Source organism: Electrona antarctica, assembly GCF_951216825.1.
Source record: "Electrona antarctica genome assembly, chromosome: 14".
In the NCBI taxonomy this organism is placed as follows: Eukaryota; Metazoa; Chordata; class Actinopteri; order Myctophiformes; family Myctophidae; genus Electrona; species Electrona antarctica.
Genome location: NC_136795.1, coordinates 50,387,738 through 50,406,091, shown reverse-complemented (window position 1 = coordinate 50,406,091; position 18,354 = coordinate 50,387,738). Strand labels below are relative to the sequence as shown.

The 18,354-nt window shown below is 47.7% G+C and overlaps 1 long non-coding RNA gene across 1 annotated transcript; it reads right to left on the bottom strand.

Moving 5' to 3' along the window:
- Positions 1-2,635: 2,635 nt before the first annotated feature.
- Positions 2,636-3,331, bottom strand: LOC306936887. The gene is made up of 3 exons (XR_013791559.1): positions 3,221-3,331; positions 3,028-3,129; positions 2,636-2,752 (listed from the first exon to the last, which is right to left on the bottom strand). It is a non-coding gene; the product is annotated as an uncharacterized lncRNA (long non-coding RNA).
- Between the last annotated feature and the right edge of the window lie 15,023 nt (positions 3,332-18,354).

Sequence of the window (18,354 nt, the reverse complement as noted above, 5' to 3'; positions counted from 1 at the left end):
AATTACGTCAGAAATTATTTTGAACATAGCAACCATGCTCATTTTTTTCTGCACACAAAAGCCAGTTGTAGGAGTGGTTTACACCACTCAAAAATACTAGCACAGTAGCCCTGCCTCGTTTCCTTTAACCCATTCAGGACAGGAACCCCTTTTGGTGTTTTAAGCATCGTTATACTTTAGCTATTGAAAAGTAGCAGATCTACAAGCTCATAGCATGGCTACGAGCTTGTAGATCTGCTATTTTTGAAAAATCTTGACAATGTAGCACAAATCTTTGAATATATTATTTCATAGCAAACGTTTTTAACTCAAATCTTTGCTTCTGGGGGGGGGGGTTCCCTGGAACAACATATTTTGTTGGCAGCCAATTAAATATAATCTTTGGGGTGCTTGACATGAAATAGTTTGAGAACCACTGACATAGAAAACTGTCATGCTTTAGAAGACATTGGGCCCTATTATGCATGTCTTAAGTACCAGGTCTTATTACTTAACTTAAGACCTGGAGGCGTGATCAATGCCATTTGGCTATTCTGAGTGGCCAAACAGCATTGACCACGCCTCCAGGTCTTAAGTTAAGTCATAAGACCTGGTACTTAAGACACGCATAATAGGGCCCATTTTGTAGAATCGTGTGAAGTGAGGGGCTCTCTTATCATCATACATCATCTCATACTGGCCAATCAGAATGCCTGTTGCCTGTGATTGGTTAGCTGATTTTCTCGTTTACATATGACGTACATTTTCCCTTCAATGTCAATGGCGTTTAATGTTTTGATGTTTAATTTACATCTTTAGCGGAATTTTGACCTAATTTCTCCGCTCATTGTCAATGGCAAATCTTGAGACGTGAGTGAGGACAAAAGCTGTATGTAGAGCGCCCCTCAAAGATCAGACCTGTCTGAACTAAGTGGTGCTGTTGGGGTGTCTGACTATTGGCTGTCGGACTAGTGGTTGTCTGACTATTGGTTATCGGCTCTCAGCTTCCCATCATGCACCTGTGCAGTGTGAAGCTCAACATCAACAGTGACACTTTGTCACCTGTTGGTGACATACATACAACGGACATACATACATAGATAGGGACACACATTGCTGATTGGAGTGGCTGCACCACTCAAAAAAGAAAGAAAAAAATCACACCTGTGTGAAGTAAGTGGTGCAACTCCGTGTGGGGGTCCCGGGGGGGGGGGGGGGGGGGTTCCAGACCCACATGAACGCACCCAGGGTGCCGGCCCAATTCCGGCCAGCCGCCCCGCGTCCGAAACGGTTGAGAAATGACAGAGTTACCGTGTGGGGGTCCCTCTACTGTACCCTCCACTGTACTGTACTGTACTGTACTGTACTGTACTGTACTGTACTGTACTGTACTGTACTGTACTGTACTGTACTGTACTGGCACACCCGAAATCACCATATATACAGTTAATATGTGCGTGTGTTTGTGTGTGTGTTAGGTTGCGCACAGGTGGTGAAAAACAACCATGCTGTTTTCGTGCTCAGACGCACCCAGCCAGCCACCCACCCACACACAGTCACTTAAGGAAGTGGTTGCACTACTTAAAAAACCACATCTGTGTGTTGCACATGGGATTAGGTGCAAAATGTCAGTGCGCGTCAACCGAGTAATCCACATAACATGTAATCTGTATGTAGCTCCATGAGGAAAGCAAAACAAAATCCACAGAGGTCCAAGGAAGAGCTACAAAAAGGTAATTTGTCCCTCGTATAATCCCACCGGTAGGTCTGAGACCAGCCCACACAGTTCGTTGTCAGGCTGCGCCTCGCTCAACAGTCTGACAGTAGCTGGGTGTCCTACTCAACATCAGAGTCAGACCAGCCGGACTCTGAACTATAGCCGCACTCAAGTTCTTCCAAAATGTCTACTGGTTCAACAAGACTGTCGTCGGTTGCGTTCATGACGCCCATGTAGAGCTTCCTCGCGCGCCTCTTCAGATGTCTCAGCTGCATCTCCTTTCTACGGATGAGGCACGCGAGACCCCTCCTTGCATCCTCTGGTAGATGTCCTAAACAAAGGATCAATGTGTCACTCACTATATAGGGATGAAACACATCTTTCACACCATAATCATAACCTCTTGAAACATGACATGGAAACCAATTAGTAGAAGTGCACATTTACTTTGCCACATACCTTCACTCTGATGGAGAGAAAGCTCTGACAAGACACTGGCTCTGGCCTTGAGAACATCCCAGTGCTGCCTCATCTCTCTCACGAGGATAGACTTCTCTTCCTGAAGCCTGCGAACTGCCATGCACTGATTGAACACCTCTTTCTTGGTGCTGAAATCAACAGACCCTGTAATACATAGATATGGAAGGTTGAGAACAGTGCACAAAGACTGTAGATGCATATATAATTTGTCATTCATGTAATCATGTATCAGTATTAAATTAGTTGTTGAGCGTCCCTCAGAACTCTACTAGTAACTATAAGCTGTTTACATTAAATGTCTGAAAAAAGCCAATGGACAACCTTACAATGGGACACACATGTCAATCTGCTATTTTCCACAATGGTTTTCCCAGTATACAGACACTGGGGTTTAAGTGGCTAAATGCATACCACTTTGTGAAATTTACCACGGCCAAGGATGCTCTCTGTCCAAGATAGTGTCGAAGCACACGGTTTGCTCAGGAACCAGGTTGTTGTACTCCTCCACCATTAGCTTCAAAGCATCTTTCTCCTGCCTTAATTTCCGTCAGATTCTGTGACGTCCTTTGTTGCTGTCTGAGAAGAAAAACATTTTATTGCTGGTTACACACACTTGGCTATGCCTACGTGGGCATCTTTTTGCAATGGTTTTCAAAAGGAAATGGAGCAGTTTTCTGGCATTGTGCCGATTTTGCCAGTAAACCACTCCATTCCCATTGAAAACCATTACATAAAAGGCTGACACAGACATAACTGAATGTCGTGTGTACCCAGCCTAATATAAGACAGAGAGGCTGTAACTACCCCAAACACATTGTACACAGTCAGAGAGGCTGGGACTGTTAACTTACCATTTTTGTTATAGATGCGTTGCTTCCTGGTTTTAATGCTGCTCGTGAAGGCCTCAATCTTCTGACATAACGTCTGCAGCGTGCCTTGATGTTGTGTTTGTCCTAAAACACAATGAATAACAGTGTGAATTTAATTAAAAAAATTAATAAATATTCAGATTTTTATATCAGACAATGTTCATCATGTTCTTACCATCTGCCCATTCTTTTAGATCTTGCACATACTCTTCAACATTGTGGTCTTGAAGTTGAAGTTGTGCCTTCAGGATTTCCAGGTCTGCCAACTTGGTTTTTAAGACCTTAGATGTCTGAAATTACAAACAAAACCATTACAAAGACAGAAACTCACGTCATGATTTCTATGTTTTACAATCATTTTCGTATCAAGGTCCAATATTTATTCTGCATTTGAGCCAAGGACCACCATTTGATGACATTTAGTCTGTCAGCCCCAAGACTAAAGAACTTGTTGTTATTGATAAGATTGTCCACAATGCCATGCTATATTGATGTGGTACTATAGGAGATAATGTTGTTAAAATAACAAATATTTTACATTCTCAAAATGTGTAGACTTCTTGCAAATTAAGTAATGCAGATGTTTAACAAAACAAATAACTCAATTGTAAAAGGGGTCCCATATGGGGTCCATTTGGTTTCATTTTACACTCAAGAGTTAAAGAGCTAGATTCCATGTGGTTACCAACTTCACATAATTTAGCTGGGGACCACCTGGAACCCCCTCAAGGACCACTGGTTGGTTATACATCATGCAAAGTGCACATGAATGCACGCATGTATACATGAAATAACAGTTTCTACCTTGTGGTATCTTTGGGCGAGTGAATTGGCCATGTTGTCACGTTTGTGTTCGTTCCATCTCATGGCCAAAAGTGTCAGCATGTCATTTTGGCCTGCAAGTACACAGAGAGGAGTTCTGCAACAATTCTCACAATCATGTTATTCACACTATACTATATAAAAATGTACAATTATACAGCACCTTCTTTGGACATATGCTTTGTTGTTACGGCTATCCTGGAGAGAAATGCATTGCATTGTTCGACCTCTTCCCCAAGTGTCGAGCCAGCACCGTCCTGATTTGCCCCGCCCCATTTCACCTGGACAGAGATAATACTAAACCTGAATATCAATTGCATTCATAAAAGCACATGCTTTTAGCAAGACTCAATGGTGCCATCTAATTAAAAAGAAAAAAAGCCAAATGGACTGCCAACTAGCACAGGCAGTTAACCCTAGAACACCATCACTGTACAGCAATACATATCAACTTGAGGTACTCTTCTTTAATATTTCATCATGACTTTTCACAAAAAAACTGAAACAAAAACATTGGGGGTGTATGGGATTGTTCTCTACCACTCTATCACTAAAAACAGGTGAAATTCACCCGAACACTTGCCTGTAGAAAGAAAACAGGGATGTGGGCATGCAGGGGAACAAACCTACCTTCTATGATGTCACTGAGCATCATGAAGGTACTGAAAGACCCACCCACCTCAGACATCAGCAACATTATGAAAATTACAATAATATAATTGTCCGGGTGAAAATCAACTGTGTGTTCTAGGGTTAACAAAGGTGAAAACGTTAACTGCCTTGACAGCAGTAGATCAGTTACTCATTACTTGATTGTCAGATAATTTATAGGATTGACCACCATCTTATAATCACGTATTGTTTTATACTAACCTCACATTTGTAATCATGAGCCTTAGCATGGAGAACAGAAAGGAAGGGCCGCATGTTCTGAAGGGTCTGGAGCTCTGGACAGCAGGCACACACTTTTTGTAGGTACGGCCAGTACTTACAGGCAACGTCCATACAAACAAATGTGATCTCATACTTGGATGCCATCTGGTGCTGTAAGAACATGGGGTATGCGTACATTTCTCCCCTGAACATGTTCAAGGCAGCCAGCAATACACCATGTCTGCAGACAGCCAGTTCTAGGCCCTCCTCGTCGACACGACTCCTGGACCGTCCAGACGTTTCTCTGGCTGCCGACCACTCCCCACCACAAATACCCCTTCCAGGGACCTACATGGTAAAAAACATTAATAGATAAAAGATCTTACCATCGGTGAACAATTCTACCAGATATTTTGAGGTAAATGTCACAAAAACATGGCACTACTACTACTTAACCACTTAAACACCAGGATCTGTATTCTGGGAAAGGTTTTGCAGAAGACCGTTAAGCTCAGCCATGTTATTGTTCAGTGAAGATATTGTACAACTTTACAGTGACAAAAACAGAGAGCTCGTCGATCGGCTATTTTCAGTGAAGATATTGAATGTAGAGTGAAAACTTTAAAGCCACTGGTATAGAGAGCCCTGAGAGCCCTCCACTCAATAAAGAAACAGGATTTAAGTGGTTAAATTCCATGACAATTATTTACTTAATAATCATATAGAAGAGCAAGTCTGCAATTACATGTTTGACTTTGCTGTGGATATCACCAACACATTTGGACACATCTTCATCATTGGCAATGAATGCCCCCTCAAAGATGGAATGATCTTTGGATCTAAAAAAGAAGATACATTTAAGATGTTATAAAGTCCAAGTTCAAGGCATTGCCAGACTGTAGGATCTCTCAAACATTCATGGAAATATGGTGGGGAACGTTAAGAGTGTTCCCATGTAATCAGTCTGGCAATGTCAAGCTACAGTGCATATGGGTTACACTGTGTAAAATATACAACTGATTATTTTGCCATTCCTTGATAATAACAGTGTGGATGTGTACATTACAATACCTTGCTGTACTCTTAAAACGATAATGCTTGCGGTTCCCATCAACGGAGACCGCAAGCATTGCTGGTGTGCATGCAGGACAGCAAAATGGCTCCTCCTTGCAGAGGGAATCAATTTCATGCCGAATATGAGCCCATTCAAAAAAAACTTTTTGAAAGCTGTCGGGTGAAATTTTCCCATCCTAGAAAAACAACAGCAGAAACAGCAAAAACAACGGTTTAACTTTAACCCATTAAGACCTGAGGCATGCATCTGTGTCACCTTAGCTTTGAACCAATTTAACCATTATTTTATACCTTACCTATTGAAAAATAGCAGATGTACTGAGCTGTCTGATTTTTCTATTGTGAAAATGTGTGCAAATCTTTGAATATATATTCTTTCACAGCGAACGTTTTTCCCACAGGCCTAATTGGGTCAAATGATAAGGGACAATATCGGTGGCACCCAACTGTAAGTGTTTGCCATGAGCGGGATTTGAACCTGCTGCCACATGCAGCAATAAATCCAGGGTTAAGAGCAAAGACCGCTACACTACCAAAGCACTGGTTTGCATTAGAGATGTGTAGTACTGGATTGTAATATACTATGCACCGAGACCAGAAAAAATAAATAAAAAGGAAGAAAGACAACCGATATATCGCATTAAATATCTCGAATTATGTATACCTTACCTGCGGGGGAATTTCAGCCACCCAGAGGCTATATATTTTAATCAAACGACGTAAATCAGGCCGTTCATTATGCATTTCCAGAAAGTAGATGGAAGGCATACAATTAATTCTCACTAGGGAAATAATCAAAACGGGATTTATAACGCAGGAACTATTATAAAGTAGCTTTAAATTTATATTCGTAGCAAAATAAAGCCAGTGGTCACTTGACTTGACACATTTACGCCCCAGGCCCTAACTTGTTAGCCTGGTTAATAAACCAGACCGAATCAGCCGTTGGCAAAAAAAAGTTGCCTACCAGCGGATTACGGTCTGGCGAGGCTCAGTAGCACGCCTCTTTCCTACAGCAGAGAACAGGTCGGACCAATCGGGACACGGTATGCAATATAGGCGGGCTTTGGTACAGTGACGTTCAATGCTTGAGACCTTTGACTGACAGTAGCTCTGACCAATTGCGTCAAAGAGAAAATGTTCCCCGGGAAATGAAATCCAAGTGGAGCCAGCCCAGACTGATATACCGCGACAGTGTTGTGTGATATTAGTCTGGTTTATTAGCCAGGCTACTAACTTGTCACTTCTAGCAGGACCGGGAAAGTCTGAGGTGGGAAGTTTAGGGGCAACTGACAGCCCTTCATTAAGTGACGAGTTGGGGGTGAGAATATGTTGGCGTAAGCATCCTTGTGCATAGTGAAAGGCTATGCTATCCATAATAACCAATGTCAAGTCAATGGATTTGAATATTGAGCCTTGTTTATTTCTACGTGCAGCATAATGTTGGTGGGGCATGTTCCACAAAGACAATAAAGTATAACAACAGTATCATAGTACAATACAAAATAAAAACATGTAGCAATGAAGCACAAAGAAATGTAGATAGATTGATGCAATTGGAAAATATCAAAATGTCAGAAGACAAAAAATGGGCTCTAACAGATTCCAACACAAGTCATCACTATTGTAAAGCGACTACAGGAGATTAAATTATAAATAAGTCGCTGAGAGGCGATCATATGGGCCGTGTTGTCAGACGCGCTCCGCTCCACAAACAAAAGGAATTTGCTTCGTCCAAATAATGCGTTTAAGGTATTCATTAAAGTAGTGAAATGTAACTCATAAGGGTGTTCAAACTTAAAACAAGATAACCACAGCGATCAACGTAAATAAAGTAAAATAAACTGTGTGTCAAGCAGGTGAACTAGGTGAGGTTCTTGAATGAATCAGGTCCGCCCCTATGCCCGTAAATCAATCATCCACATTAAACACCAGTGACAGCCCATTCAGTTCATTGACCAAAACGTAAACATAATAAACCAATTCATGGCTCCTACAACGTAGGTTACGTAGGTAACCAAGGTTATGTGAGCGATTGGATCACTCCAATATATGATAGTTCCTCCGCCAGGCGGAGCATCGAGCGGACTTACCGATGATCCCGTGCTAATAGACACGGGAAAATGACATGTTGCAATAGTAGACGGGGCTCTGGAACTCTGCAACGTATGTAGAACTCCCTCTGGGAGACCTAGACCCGACCACCTGCGTCTCTCAGGGGCCAAGCCCATAGCTGGAGGCGATCAGGGCGGGGGTGCCACAGGGCTCCCCGAGCCTGCGAAGGCAGGTCGGGCCTCTGAGGCAACTGCCACGGTGTCCGCGCGACCAGAGACAGTAGCACCTTGAACCAAGGGCGTCTCGGCCAACATGGGGCTATCAGAAGCAACCGATGACCCTCCATCTCGACCCTGTCCGACGTCGCCTGGATCAGAGGAAATGGGGGAAGGCATAGAGCCGCGTCAGCGGCCAATCGTGTGTCAAGGCGTCCAGGCCCAGAGGCCCTGGAGAACTTACCAGTCAAAGCCAACTGGGGCAGTGAGTGGTCTTCTGGGAGGCAAACAGGTCCACCTGTGCGCTCCAAACCCTGGCCCACAGTAGTTGCATGACCTGAGGGTGGAGACAATCCCCCCCTCTCGGTCCATCTCTGGACAGCCTGTCCTCCGCGGAGTTCTGGACCCCCAGAACATACGCAGCCCGGAGAGATGTGAAGTGAGCATGAGCCCACACTAGAAGCTCCCGCGTCATCTCGTGGAGACGGCGGGACCTCAATCCACCTTGATGGTTGAAGGCCACAACCGTAGTGTTGTCTGACCGGACCAACACATGCCGGCCTTCCAAACACTGAAGAAAATGCCATAGAGCTTGGCGCACAGCTCTGAGATCTAGGACATCGACGTGTTGGACAGACAACGGCGAATCCCAGCGGGCGCTGGCCGCCATGCGTCTGTACACTGCACCCCGACCTACCAGAGAGGCATCGGTGCACAACATTTCTCTGCGTGTCACCCCGCTGAGCGAACTCCCTGACTCCAAAAGGAGCGGGCACGCCACTGGGTGAGTTCGAGCACACAGGACATCGTCACCAAGAGACGACGGCGTCTGTGTTGCCACTGATTCAGCTTGTGGGCATTGAACCAACACTGCAGCGGCCGAGAAGAAGGAGGCCTAAGGGGACCAACGATGAGGCCGCTGTCAGCAGGCCCAGTAGGTGTTGGCTGTCCCTGACGGACAGGCGGAACCGGTGGGGAAAGGACAGAATCGCCTTGACTCTCTTGGCGGGCAGACTCGCCCTCATGAGAGACGAATCTATAGCCATCCCCGCAAAGACCACATCTTGCGAAGGGGACAAACAGCTCTCCCCAGAGGATTGCCTCGCCTGGCAGAAGGGCCCCCACGCCCTCTGTTCTGGCGACGCAGGCTCCCACATGCTACTCTGCCACTGCCCCCGGGGCTGGGCTTGGTACTGATGGAGCCAGGCTTGGGGCTGGCGAGGAGCAGCACCCTCTTCGAGGCGTCGCTGCCAGCCCGCCGAGAGCCTTACAAATATATAAAGCTTTATCACACACACGTTTTAGTGGCCTTTGGCTTTATACGGGTGATGGGACAGAAAACCAATATAGTTACTCTCGTAACATATATACAAAGCTTTAATCACGCACTGTGTTAGCACTCGGCTTACACGGGTGATAGAACCAATACAATATATATACGGACACATATATACAGTCCCTGGTGACTGGTCTACTCGTCGCAGGTCTCAGCAACCATTGTTCTTCTCTACGGCGTCTGACAGCCAGAGTGCCCACAGCAGGGAGACCGCCTCCGCCGGTGGGGTCTTGTCCATAATCTTCAACACCCGCAGGTGGGAAGCGGCCATCCCGGTGCCGCACCGTCCCAGATGGGGGAGGTGATTGTCACCAGGGAAGGAGCCTTGTGGGTCGACGGCCTCTAGCCGGGATGCATAGAGCGAGCCAATAGAGCCCGTCTCAGGTCGCAGGCTCGACAGCGCATGGGGAAAGGTTGGACTACCCAGTCACAACACTTGGGTCCTCATTCACAACGGTGTTTACGCTCATAACGTTACGTAACGTGAGCGGAGCGTGAGCGGACAGGCATTTACGTGGATTCCCACATTACGTGGGAATTCATGAACTTGAACGTGAACTTGACGCTGGCGTTGTTTGTTCGGAAATTCCGCAAAAAGCTGCGCCAGCTCTCATGGTCGTGTACGGCTTGCGTAGATTTATTAAGAAGGCTTTAGTCTGCATGCTGAATCAATTAAAAGTCCACAAACCTCAGATAAAATATGTAGGCATGTGTCCACAACATTGGTCAGCACATAAAAAAAATGATAGCCTATATAAAAGCCAAGTATCACTTGTATGCCTATATGCATGCATTCTAGAGGCAAGTTAGCCTAGAGTCCCATACAGAAACTGCCCCCGCAAGCACGACACCTTTTTATTTATTTATTAGGATATTTCTAGCATGCGCGATTGATTGGGGCTGCTCACTCGGCAGCCTTCTACTCGCAGTGCAACGCGTTGTGAGCTTGTAGATCGGCTCTCGCGGACTCGCGCTGCATGTTAAAAAACAAACTCACAATTATAATTAGAACATAGGCCTACACTTATCTGCATTCTGCACTGTACGAATCCAACGTTGTTTAGTGTAGTAATGTCTGCAGTATAGGCCTATTTAAATTGTTTCGTTATGGAGCTCCTTTGAGCTCCTTTGAGTCAGTCTGACTGTCGGTGTGTGTGCATGTGTGTGTGTGTGTGTGTGTGTGTGTGTGGGGGGGGGGTAATTAGCCCTATATACAAAAAATAGAAGACCACATTAGCCTATTTGAATGAATGACATCAGCGTGTTTGAAAGTCGGCCAGTCATATCATAGTTTTAAGCCAGCTCACCTCCACTCGCGCTTGTTCACAAACATGACGGACAGACAGATAAGAAAGGCTGTTGATGATGATTATTATTACCACTGTAATGCCGCGTTCACACCAAGGAAGCTAGAAGCAGCTTCTCGCTTCGTGGTCCCATGTTATCTCTATGCAGACCAGCTTTTTCGTTTTGAAGCTTAGGGTGAACAGCTTTTTTTTTTTTAGCGTGCTTTATTTCTCGTGAAAGCTCATCTTTGACGCAGCTTTTCAAAGCTAGATTCTGGCTTTAGCTTCAAGAAGCTGCTTCCAGCCAATCAGAGCACAGCGTGGTTTGAGGAGGCGGAGTTTAGCTCATTTGACAAGGGCAGAAAAACCTCCGAGCGAGCTGACCGCACCGAGATCGAATTAAAATATTTACTTTTTAAATAAGGGCTGTATATGTAATATGAATGAATATTTGGCAAGACCATAGCATATTTATGGAAAGAAATAAAAGTTTATATGAGCAACAAGTTGTCGAAGCGGTGAAAACAGGTTGTGTTCCGTCACTTGCGAGCCAGTTCTCTCCCAGTGGACTGGCACGGTGGCTGGGGAGAAGTGCCCCTGCAGTCACCCCCCCCCCGGTTCCCACCGACCGGAGAGGTGAACAACTGAACCCCGTCGCTGACGCTGACCGTGGACTAAACACACACACACACACACACGGTTTATACATTAGCAGATATAGATAGTCTATAGACAAAGAACTAAACAATATAGTTAAAACCGTTTTTCATGTCGGACGGACCCCTGTCTTTATCCCCAAACTCTCCCCGGGAATAGGGGACTCGGGGAGGGGATGAGCAGCGCGCTCTTTCGGTCGTGTGCACCGCGTGTGTACGTGTGTGTGGGTGTGTGTGTGTGTGTGTGTGTGTGTGTGTGTGTGTGTGTGCGTGCGTGCGTGCGAGAGAGATCACAATCCATCAGTCAGTGGTAGCTAGCTGTAACCTACATGTTGAAATTAATTTGGGCACCGTCAATCATACCTTTGAAAAATAATGAATAGCCTTTATATCAGTTGTATGATATGTGAACATCCCTGATCGGCTGATCCGACCTAAACTGAGGACTATAAATGATAATTTGCAGTGTGATCACCCCCACCTCCCCCCCAAGGCTCAACCCCACCCTGAATTGTGATGACGGGGTGTGTTGCTGGCTGCAGGGGGTCTCGTTATTGGACCTATAGCACCTGAACACACCCCTGTTTGTGGAACAGTTTGCAGACCTATTCCAGCAAAAAAAAGTTTGGGGGAACAATAAAAATGGAGGGCCAAGGAAAAAAAAAAAACAAACAAGAGAAGGTGGGAGGATAAATTGATAGTGGCTGTCAGCCACTATCAAATTGTCTATGACAAGAGTCTCGTCGACTTTCGAGACAAAAACAAGAAGGAGAAGGCATGGGAGGACATCGCTGCTGCGGTTGGCGAGTCAGGTCAGTTCAAATATTAGCAACAATGCTATAGTTAGCGGTTTTCTACCTCGGACGTTGGTACCAATGTAAACATGCTACTTGATTTATGAAAACAGACAGGTTGTAATATTTTGGAAGTTTGATCTAAAAAAAATACTGATCTGCATCAAAGTGCTTGTGATGCCATGTACTGCTTGTGGAAGACTAGTACTACAGTACAATTGTATCTGACTGAACTAATAATAAATCATTTTCTGTTAAGATGAATGGATAGTTTATTTTCCATCTGCAGCCATCTGGCACTAAGCAACATGCATATTATGTACTAGGCAATGCATATTTTCTGTGTAATAACACAGTCACCAGTCCTTTGTGTTAGTTATAGTTGGATGCTCATTGCTAATATAGAAATAACAAATTAGCATTTATCATACAATATAGAAACCTGAAAGCAGAAATGTATGGGAAGCCGTTTAGGCCATAAATGCATAGTCAACTCGCACATACATGTATACTTCTCTTGCATATTGGTACTTCACTTGCACATACATGCATATTTCACATACACATACATACTTCACTTGCACATACATACATTTAGGTACTTCACTTGCACATACATATATATTTCATTTACACATACATACATACTTCATTTGCACATATATACATACTTCACTTATACATACTTCATCCGCACATATATAAATACTTCATTCGCACATACATACATACATACATACATACATACTTCATTCGCACATACATACATACATGCATACATACGTGTGTGAGTATTTCTTTATGTGCGGCTGCGCAGGACTATGTGATGTGTGTACATGTCTGAGTATGAATGTAACAGGAAGGCACAATGCCTGAACAGGAAGCTCGATTTCAAATGAAAAGCTTATGGAAATGCAACAGGAACAGGCCCCTGTGTCTGCCCAGTGGCTCCCCAGTACCTCCCCAGTGTCCCCTGAGTGCCTCCCCAGTGCCTCCCCAATGTCTCCCCAGTGGCTGCAGTTTCTCCCCAGTGCCTCCCCAGTGCCTCCCCACTGCCTGCCCAGTGCCTCCCCACTGCCTGCCCAGTGCCTCCCCAGTGTCCCCCAGTGTCTCCCCAGTGCCTCCCCACCTCCCCACTGCCTCCCCACTGCCTGCCCAGTGCCTCCCCAGTGTCCCCCAGTGTCTCCCCAGTGCCTCCCCACTGCCTGCCCAGTGCCTCCCCAGTGCCTCCCCAATGTCTCCCCAGTGGCTGCAGTTTCTCCCCAGTGCCTCCCCAGTGCCTCCCCAGTGCCTCCCCACTGCCTGCCCAGTGCCTCCCCACTGCCTGCCCAGTGCCTCCCCAGTGTCCCCCAGTGTCTCCCCAGTGCCTCCCCACTGCCTGCCCAGTGCCTCCCCAGTGCCTCCCCAATGTCTCCCCAGTGGCTGCAGTTTCTCCCCAGTGTCTCCCCAGTGCCTCCCCACCTCCCCACTGCCTGCCCAGTGCCTCCCCAGTGCCTCCCCAATGTCTCCCCAGTGGCTGCAGTTTCTCCCCAGTGCCTCCCCAGTGTCTCCCCAGTGCCTCCCCACCTCCCCAGTGCCTCCCCACTGCCTCCCCACTGCCTGCCCAGTGCCTCCCCAGTGTCCCCCAGTGTCTCCCCAGTGCCTCCCCACTGCCTGCCCAGTGCCTCCCCACTGCCTGCCCAGTGCCTCCCCAGTGTCTCCCCAGTGCCTCCCCACTGCCTGCCCAGTGCCTCCCCAGTGCCTGCCCAGTGCCTCCCCAGTGTCCCCCAGTGTCTCCCCAGTGCCTCCCCACTGCCTGCCCAGTGCCTCCCCAGTGCCTCCCCAGTGCCTGCCCAGTGCCTCCCCAGTGTCCCCCAGTGCCTCCCCACCTCCCCAGTGCCTCCCCACTGCCTCCCCACTGCCTGCCCAGTGCCTCCCCACTGCCTGCCCAGTGCCTCCCCAGTGTCCCCCAGTGTCTCCCCAGTGCCTCCCCACTGCCTGCCCAGTGCCTCCCCAGTGCCTCCCCAGTGCCTGCCCAGTGCCTCCCCAGTGTCCCCCAGTGCCTCCCCAGTGCCTCCCCAATGTCTCCCCAGTGGCTGCAGTTTCTCCCCAGTGCCTCCCCAGTGTCTCCCCAGTGCCTCCCCAGTGCCTCCCCACTGCCTCCCCAGTGCCTCCCCAGTGCCTCCCCAATGTCTCCCCAGTGGCTGCAGTTTCTCCCCAGTGCCTCCCCAGTGTCTCCCCAGTGCCTCCCCACTGCCTCCCCACTGCCTGCCCACTGTCTCCCCAGTGCCTCCCCACTGCCTCCCCACTGCCTGCCCACTGTCTCCCCAGTGCCTCCCCAATGTCTCCCCAGTGGCTGCAGTTTCTCCCCAGTGCCTCCCCAGTGTCTCCCCAGTGCCTCCCCACTGCCTCCCCACTGCCTGCCCACTGTCTCCCCAGTGCCTCCCCACTGCCTCCCCACTGCCTGCCCACTGTCTCCCCAGTGCCTCCCCAATGTCTCCCCAGTGGCTGCAGTTTCTCCCCAGTGCCTCCCCAGTGTCTCCCCAGTGCCTCCCCAATGTCTCCCCAGTGGCTGCAGTTTCTCCCCAGTGTCCCCCAGTGCCTCCCCACCTCCCCAGTGCCTCCCCACTGCCTCCCCACTGCCTGCCCACTGCCTCCCCACTGCCTGCCCAGTGCCTCCCCACTGCCTGCCCAGTGCCTCCCCAGTGTCCCCCAGTGTCTCCCCAGTGCCTCCCCACTGCCTGCCCAGTGCCTCCCCAGTGCCTGCCCAGTGCCTCCCCAGTGTCCCCCAGTGCCTCCCCACTGCCTGCCCAGTGCCTCCCCAGTGCCTCCCCACTGCCTGCCCAGTGGCTCCCCAGTGTTTCCCCAGTGTCCCCCCAGTGCCTGATACAAACGATACAAATTTATCTTAATTTATTAATCAAATTCATTCATTAGTTAATCAAATTCATTAATTAATTAATCATTTTTTTTAAATTATGTATGTATGTGCGAATGAAGTATGTATGTATGTGCAAGTGAAGTATTTATATATGTGCGAATGAAGTATGTATGTATGTGTAAATTAAATATATATGTATGTGCAAGTGAAGTACCAATATATATGTATGTGCAAGAGAAGTATACATGTATGTGCGAGTTGACTATGCATTTATGGCCTAAACGGCTTCCCATAGAAATGTACATGCATGCACATGAATTGGTTGGTGCCCATATACAGTCTAGTTCACTTGGAAAATGACAAGCACACTTTAATGTCTAGACTGTCTGTACATGAATAATAAATAAAAACGATTACAATGCATGCTGGCATATTTTGATATGATGTAGCTGTTGGCTTTACTCAGGTCACATCACATGACATGTAATTTTTCCCCCAGTGGCAGAGTGCAAGAGGAGGTGGAAGACACTGATCGATGGCTACAGGAGACATCTGGCACTGTCAGAGGAGGCGTCCAAAAGTGGTTCTGGCCAGGCAGGGAAGGTATGGCCATTTGCGGCCGTCATGTCCTTCATGAAGCCACACATGGCAAAAAGGGACACATCAGGCAACATGGGTACGAGCGCTGCTGCCCCCCAGGGTACCTGCACCTTAATCTTAATGTATATTCACTGAAACTGTCCTTGCACTAATGTCTGGTAACAGATACCAGCTACTATGCTCATTCACCTCATTTCTAAATCTCATGTAGATACGTTTTTTGAGGGGCGCTTCATCTGGCTTTTGAAATTATGTCATATGGCAGCCAAGTCTATGGACTTGTACAGCAGTTAAACATTACCATGTGTCCCTCACTTCACACAAGTGTTGTTTTTTAATTTATTATTCTCCCCCCCTCCCCTTTCTCTCCATTCTTTCTCTTTTCTGGAAACATTCAAATAACGATGGAACAATACATAATACATAATATATTTCACCCACTGTTTTAACACCTGTAAACATGTGACCTGTTTCTGATTCTACTACCTCCAGCACCACGTAAAGGCCCCTCCAGCAAGAGGCCCCCACCTGCTACGACACACACCAGCACCACCCGACCATGCCTCGGGGCTGGTCAGGGAACCAGCAGCAGCACAGCTCTTCCAGAGTATGTCACCCTGGTTCCCATGTCTCCAGGAGCTCAGGGTGATGAGGACAGCCTGCCACCTCCCCCACCAACCCAGGACTCCTTATTTGACATCCCAGAACACCAGGTGAGGTCTGGGAAATGGGAGGCGGCCTTTTTTCCGACACCCAAATAGCCGACGGGCGGCCTTTTTTCCGACACCCAAATAGCCGACGGGGCAATGGTCCGACAGTGTTGGACCATTGTCCGAAATACCGTATTTTTACTCCAACGGTCCGACATGATATTAGCCAGACAGAAGTTCCCGCAATAGTCCGAAAACCGTAGTTTAGACGAGGCAATGTTTAGACGAGGCAATAGTCCGACATGGGAGACCGAGCGCGCAGCGTGCAACGGCAACTCAAGTGAGTGTGTGTGCGTGCATGCGTGGGCGCGGCGCACACACACACGCACGCACGCGCGCGCACGTGCGTGCGTGTGTGTGTGTGTGTGTGTGTGTGTGTGTGTGTGTGTGTGTGTGTGTGTGTGTGTGTGTGTGTGTGTGTGTGTGTGTGTGTGTGAGTGAGAGAGAGAGGGGGAGGAAGAGAGAGAGAGAGAGAGGGGGGGGGGGGGAGAGAGAGGGGGGGGGGGGGAGAGAGAGAGAGGGGGGAGACAGAGAGGGAGAGAGAGAGAGAGAGGGGGGAGATAGAGAGGGAGAGAGAGAGAGAGTGAGGGGGAGAGAGAGAGGGAGAGGCGTGTGCGTGTGTGTGTGTGTGTGTGTGTGAGAGGGGGGAGGAAGAGAGAGAGAGAGAGAGAGGGGGGGGGGGGGGGGGGAAGGAGAGAGAGAGAGGGGGGAGACAGAGAGGGAGAGAGAGAGAGAGGCTACACCCCATTCCCCCCCAGGAACACGGACTGTAGAAATTATCAATATGGGTTCACACAGAGCTAGGCTCATCACAACCTAGTACCCAGGGGGCAAAGGGGGTTGACCTGCATTTGTCATAACATACAAAGTTGTCCACCAGAAATAATATCTATGACCCCATAGGATCACAACCTATATGGACAACTCGGTCAATTTTGTTGCGAAAGTCCAATATGGCCACCCCCAATATTAGCCCCTATTAGTTATAATGGGGGGTGAATAGGGCAACATTTTTAACTGAGGGATATTTCCACGAAACTTCACAGGTTGATCAATGATATGAATACCATAATGGTTTGTATTGGAAGTTTGCATGATATCCAATATGGCCACCACAATACTAGCACCCAGAAAATAGGTTTGGCTCTAAATTCTGAACCAGATGACCTATAAATACAAACTCATGGTTTCTAACCACGAGAGATATATAAATATTTTAGCCATAATTTCCCTCTATTAAGTATTATTGTTATGGGGTGTTTCTTTGCAGAAAGACATCCCTCTGGCTGTATTTTGGTTTTGTTCTACGGTTTCTGTTGGCATTTCCTCTGTTTATGTTGACAATCATCCCTGGCAGGACAAGCCGGACATCCCTTCACTGAGTATGTATGGTCTCTCAGTGATGGTCCCCTGTCCATCTAGAGCCAGCCTGGCCTATGCCAGAAAATCTGTTCATGTGCCAGGGACTGGAGACAAGATGCAGCAGGAGCTTCACTCCATTCCTGACTGGGGATGCATCACCATTGCCTCCGTGGAAACCACATTAGGATCCAGGGACAACATTCTCAGCATGGCTGATTAGCCGGTTGAGGATGATTCTTGCTAAGATCTTTCCTGTGATGTTCAGGACTCAGGAGGGCTATACCATGATGGTTATCGCAGTATGCCCTGTCCCCTTTCCTCTTGTAAACATGCACCTCCTGGTGCCTTTCCAGAAGTGGTTTGTTGGAGTGCTTTCACTGTCTCTGCACTGGTGGGGGGGGGGGGGGGGGGGGGGGGGGGCTTTGATTGGCAGCTGGGGTATCGTGGCAATATCCTCTTCGGAAATTGAGGACTCTCTGTTTACGACCTCACTGAAGTGCTCTTCCCAGTGTGCTAGGATGTCACTCTTGTCAATGAGCAGGACACTTGTCAGAGGAGCGGACTGGAGTTGAGCCATTGGTTTTGGGCCCATAAAGAGCACACAGAATGATGCATGCATCTGAGACATTCCCAGTCAGGAATGGAGTGAAGCTCCTGCTGCATCTT